Source organism: Lactuca virosa, chromosome 3 (genome assembly GCF_052849685.1).
Source record: "Lactuca virosa cultivar CGN04683 chromosome 3, Lactuca_virosa_CGN04683_v6, whole genome shotgun sequence".
Classification (NCBI taxonomy): Eukaryota; Viridiplantae; Streptophyta; class Magnoliopsida; order Asterales; family Asteraceae; genus Lactuca; species Lactuca virosa.
In genome coordinates, this window is record NC_136428.1 from 379114117 (window position 1) to 379120517 (window position 6401).

Sequence of the window (6401 nt, forward strand, 5' to 3'; positions counted from 1 at the left end):
AATATTTCATTTTGAGCATAATCTCTCTTAAATCCGTCTTCTACTCCAAAAGTCATTTCATCAATTCCCACTCATAAGGTAAGCTAGGACTTGCGTATATCCACCAAGGCTCGTGCAGTGTTAAGCAAAGGGCGTCCAAGGATAATTGGGACATTTTTATCCTCCTTCATGTCTAACACTACAAAATTAATTGGAAAAATAAAATTTCCAATTTTCACCAAAATGTCCTCAACTATGCCGCTAGGATGTGTCACTGAACGGTTGGCCATATGAATTGTTATTCTAGTAGCCTTTAATTCTGGAAGGTTGAGCTTTTGATAAAATTAATAGGGCATCAAATTTATACTTGCTTCAGAATCGGCGAAAGCGTATGTCTTCATATTATTTCCGAACTCACATGGAAGTATAAGGCGCCCAGGATCTCTCATCTTCCTTGGTATCCCTTCCATAATAACCTTAGAACTCTGCTCACTAATGACTACCTTGGAGATATTTTCTAATTGTTGGTGGCTATCGAGTAAATCTTGATGAAATTTGGCATATTCGGGTACTTATGCCAAGGATTCAATAAAAGGAGTATCGATAGGAATACCCTTAATTTGCATCATAAAATTTTTATCTTGCTCCAGCGGGTGAACTTTGGCTCCAGAAGGAAACGGTAACGGAGGACGAAAAACTTGAGTACACGAAGAATTTTTCTGTTCAGACCTTTGCCACATTGTGGAGACTGAATCTCCACGTCTTGAAGACGGTAATCTAGCAACAATTTGATCCTCGACTTTCGACCGCTTTGGTTGTGGCTCGGGCTGCTTTGTCTCTTCTTCCAAGGCTTCAGAAATAGTGTCTTCTTCAGTATCGATGGCCAGGACATGTGGTGGTGGTTTCTTATCGGGAATTGGTGGAGATAGCCGCTCGTTAACTAACGTAGTTAACTGCCCGAGTTGAGCTTCAATGTTTTTTATAGATGCTTGATGATTTTTAGCAAAGCTTGTTGATCTTTTATTAGAGTTAGTTGATCTCTCATTGATGCATCGATTTCATCATGCCGTTTTTCTGATGCACCTGCAAAAAGGGCTAGCATTGTTTCAAAATCCATTTTCTTTTCGGGTGCTGGTTCTTCGTTTTGATAAAACCCTCTTGCCTTTTTCTTGTACTTGTCTTCTTTTTGCTTTTTGTACTCATCATAAGGCACCCATTCCTTCTTCGGCTTCCTCCAATCTTCATCATATCGGTCTCCACTTGAGTAGAAGACTTGATCCTTCCTATTCCCATTTTCATTAAGATGATAATCTTTCGTCAAATGTGGACCATTACAATTCTCACACCCTACACGTATTGCGTGTATGGATTGGTCCATCTTGGTCATTCTTCTATCCATGTTACTTAGCATTTCCATAACCGCCTCCATATCTTTCGATGCACCATTCTCGATTCCCCTTGTTCCATCATTACAAGGGTTGTGATATTCCTATGAATTCTTCAAAAATTCTTCTATTAATTATTTTATCTCAGCGGGATTCTTCTTAGTTAAAGGTCCTTGTGAATCAAGGAGTTTCCTCATAGTGACATTCACCCCATCATAGAAGATTGAAACCTCTTGCTGCTCGTTTAAATCATTTTGGGGACAATTTCTGATTAACCCTTTGTATCTCTCCCAAGCTTCGTACAAGGACTCCCCTAGTTGTTGCCCAAAGTTTGTTATGCTCTTCTTGAGTTTAGGAACATTAGATGGTGAGCAAAATTGTTGGAGGAATTCTTCATGCCTCTGTGGCCAATTGGTGATTATACCTGGTGCAAGTGCCTTAAAGCAGTGTTTAGCTGCTCCTTTAAAAGTAACCAGAAGCATTTGTAACAAGACAGCCTCTCGAGGAACATTTGGAATGTTAAGATAGTCAGCTTTATCATTGACTTCATCGAGGTTCTGGTATGGATCTTCATGGTCTTTTCCGGAAAATGGAATATCCTTTAGCTCGGTAAGAATATGTCCCTTAAACTTGAAAGTAGCAGTAGCGGGAATTGTGGGATGCACAAGTCCAGGTTCGGTATCCTCTCATATTTTTTTCTTGTAGGCCACCATTGTCATGTCAGCATTGTCCGCCATTTTGTCATTTGGCTCTCCTTCGGGTTCACTACTTTTGCCTGTTTTGTAACCAATTTACTTTTTAATAGGAGTGTTCTCAACGCCTTCAAAAGTGCCTTCATCTTTCGGGATGTTGTTTGACTCTCCTACGTGCTTGCCTTTTTTTTATGAAAATTTGATTTTAGATCCTTGAATGGTAATTTCTTTGGTGTGTTTGATTTTCTTTTGTTCTTGTCCTTCTTTTTATGAAAAGTTGACTCTGTATCTTCAAGTGGTGGTATGAAAGATGTGTTTGATCCATGGGTCATATACTACTGCAAAAAACAGAAATAAAAACATAAAAATGAACAAAAAGTAATTACAAATTCGCTACTGATCGTTCACCACGACGTGGTAATGATACCACCTCGTGGTGAAGCAGAACAAGTCGACATAACGAAAAAAGCTGAAAATAATAATATCACCGATATCACGTCGTGGAGAAGGCCACCACGTCGCGAAGTCAAGGTTTTTAAACAAAATTAAATTTTGCAGAAAAATTAACTTTTTACGGTTTTTACCTAACAAAAAGGATCGATTAACCTGAAGTAATTAAACTAATAACTGAAATAGTTGTTCCCCGACAACGACGCCAAAAAGTTGATGTTCGTAATATTACACCTATTAGTTTTACCAACTATCTATCTAACTATTACAACTAAGGAAGTGGACCTACTCGCAATTAATATAGCACAGACAGCCGGGTATCGAACACATGGAACGAATTTAGTAAACTAACCTAATTACTAAAAGTTAACCTAAACAAGCAAAAATTTTAAAATGATTTTTATCTGATTTTGCAAGTTCCGACTAACTTAAACAATTAACTAATAATTTTAATTAATATTCTAAAAACACTTCCGTTTAGTTCGAATCCACTTCTCCTCTATGGTTAGCTACTAATTTTGGATTATAAGTTGGTTACCTATTATTATTCAATTAGCAATTCAAGTCCAAATTTACTAATCCTTTCACCAATTTAGGAACTACCTTGTATGGGCTATATAAGATTTATCTAAGTAAACACAATTATGGTCATAATTTATGTTCTCAAACACAACTAAATTAGTTAATTTTATCACTTAACCAAAATTTGGTCGATCCTAGCTCTAGTAATTTAATAGTCACTTAACTGCTAGGTAACAAGTTCATGTAATTTAATGGGCACTAAGCTACATAGAACCTGAATTCAAGCAATCAAAGTCACAAATGTTAGCATGCATGGTAATGATAATCAAACACAAGCATAGAACCAACTATTAAAATCCATAAATTAGATAACTAAACCATAGAGTTAAAGCTTCATCTAGCTAAACGAAAGCAACAAAATTCAGCTACTCATAGATGAAAACATAGACACAAGTTCAACATGAATTGACATAATTAAATTAATTAAACCAATGTAATGAGGTGTTCTTCAATCTCTTGATCTCCAAGCAATTCTCTTTCCAAAGAATGTTTTGTGCACTTTCTAGACTTTAAATTCGCTTTCAATGAATAATTCTCCTCTAGAAAACTCTCCAAAAACCTTCCAAAAGCCTCCTCAAATTGTAAGAGTGAATGAGTATTTATAAATTTGGAAATTTTGTGCTTCACGACGTCAACAAGGATTTCATGTCGTGACTCGGGTATAAATCCTTATCGGGAAAGGATTCTGACTTCCAACGTACTTATCTTCTAGAATACTCATTTCACGTCTTGATGTTCATGGCCACGTCGTGTCTTGGGTCTTTCGCTGGAATTTTCTTCTTTTAAGCTTCCATCCTTCAAAGTCCCAATTCTTGTCAATTTGGGTCCCTATTCTTCAAGAGTGTTCCTATTGGCTGCAAAATACATTTTAATTCAATAAGTACCACATATCTTTGCAAATAACCAAAATATTAAATAAAATGTATTAAAATATGGCCTAAAATGTGTATAAATATGGCAATATTATGAAAATTCATATCATATATCATATCAACATGTATGGGTATTCTGGGAAACACTTACTTGAGCTCGGCTGATTGCACTCATCACACTCCCTTTTTCTTTATAAAAATCTTTTCATAAACTTATTTTCTTTATAGAAATCTTTTTAGAAACTTATTTTCTTTCAAAATATTACCAGTTCCTCAGTTTGAGTTCAGACATACCCTCAAGTGTGCCCCAATCCCTCAAACCAAGGCTCTGATACCAACTTGTAACATCCCGAAAATCCAAGGTAAAATTTTCATTAAAAAAAATAAATCATAAAAACGAGTTGTTCCAAAACCGATCAAAGTGAATATATTAATTAAACATCATAGTAATATCATTAATTGCCAATGTGGAAAACTCTGGGGGATGTTGCGCAGTCATGTTGGGCCCTTCCCTTTGGAATCGAAAGTACCTGAAACCTTAAATATGAAACCGTAAGCACAAAGCTTAGTGAGTTCCCCAAAATACCACATACCATAACATACAAGTGTCATGGGTACCCCCTATGGTCTTTCCTTGCAGTGTCGAGGGCTAAATCCAAGTCTTACATACGAGTGTTTGGGGCAGATCCCGGTCTTTCATATAATTTCCATTGGCCAGATACTGATCTTTCATACTGTTTCCAGGGGCGAGATACTGGTCTTTCATTCAATTTCCAGGGGCTAGATCCTGGTCTTTCGTGCACGCATCACAGAGACAAATAGTATTCCACATAACAAGTAATGGGCTGACATTGGTGCGTTCGACCCATGGATATAGTGAAAAATTTTACCTCAAACCGTTGAAAAGCAGATAAACGTTTGGACTACTGATCTGGATAATACCCATGCTAATCAATCAAATAAAACCCCAATTAATAATTGGGCCATAAACCATAACTAGGAATCTGATTCATTTGTCCAACTCTCGGGGTAAAAGACCATTTTACCCTTTCCTCAGTTGGCCCAAACACCATGGCCCAACCCAATGGCACCAAAATCCTAATGTGGCCGAAATTCCTAAATGATATCCAAAGCCCATCATGGGACCAAATCCAAGAAGGCCTAAAGTCTAACAATGGCCCAAAGTCAGAAAGACTAGTTGCCCAACAAGGCCAAAAACCCTTGTAGTCCAAATACGACCCAAATTACAAAAGTCAAAAAAAAGTCAATGGCAGCTGAGTATGCCCCGCGTACTCAGACATATGCCCCGTGTACGCCTCCTTTGGCCAGTACGTGCTGCGTACAAGCTGGGTAAGCCCCGTGTACTTCACAGCCAATCCAACTCACCATTAAGTGCTTAATCGATGAAGCCACTATGTCAAATTCTCATATCTGTTCCTAAATGATGTCTTAACACGTAAAGTTGGCAACTTTACTCCTTTGCATGTCTTAGTGGGACCCAATACTTAATAAAATCCATAATAAGCACCCAAACTCATGCATGGTCCAAAAATAACTCATCAAGATTGCATTTTTATGCATAAGGAACATTAGAGACGCTAAGATCTAGCATTTCCAACTCCTGGAGTGACTCATACTCATAAGGAGGACTTATGGGGCTAAAACATACCAAAACAAAAGCCCTAAACTAGATCTAGCAATTGGACTTACCAAGGTAGAATCCTTATACCTCAAAAGCTTGAACATTTGATGAAGATTCTGGATCTTCAAGCTCCAATTCCACTAAAGCTTCACCACCAAACTTCACATTCTTCTAAGTAACCAAAAACACCACAATACCACAACAATGGCTCACAAACACTCAAAGGGAGGCTAGGATTTCATTCTTAAGGTTTGGAGAGGTGGAGGCTAGTAATAAGAAACTCCCAAAGGAACTTAAGGTGTTTAAATATGACACAAACCCTAAAAATTAGGGTTTACCCCTGCTGGTCGTACGCCTCGCGTACTCCAAAGTAGCCCCACGTACGTGGGCGCCTCCGCGACCAAACCATCAAGCAAGTACGCCCAACGTACTCATAGAGTACGCCCAACGTACTCGGCTAGGGACCATAACAACCATTCTTCCGAAGTCCATAAATTCTTCGTTCTAAGTCCGATTGCGACATTCTTTATATCCACGAAATGGAAATAAGAAGCTATAAAATTCTATCAACTCTCATTTTCCATCAAACCTCACAAGATTAAATCCAAAATTCATAAAAGGCCTGAACTAGGACTTTACGGTTATACCGTTGCGCTCCAAAACACAAACCGAACTCTCGGATCATCTAATCTATATTATCCACATACAAGGGGTCTAAATCTCACCTTACCCAAGGCCCATATCCTTATGATATCTTGGCTTTGGGTCATGGCCTCAAATTAGGAAATGACTCAAAACA

At 37.9% G+C, this 6401-nt stretch overlaps 1 non-coding gene across 1 annotated transcript; it reads left to right on the top strand.

Moving 5' to 3' along the window:
• The first annotated feature begins 1610 nt into the window (after nucleotides 1-1610).
• LOC145167957 (small nucleolar RNA R71) lies at nucleotides 1611-1717 on the top strand. The gene has a single exon (XR_013741556.1). It is a non-coding gene; the product is annotated as a small nucleolar RNA R71 (small nucleolar RNA).
• The last annotated feature ends 4684 nt before the right edge of the window (nucleotides 1718-6401 follow it).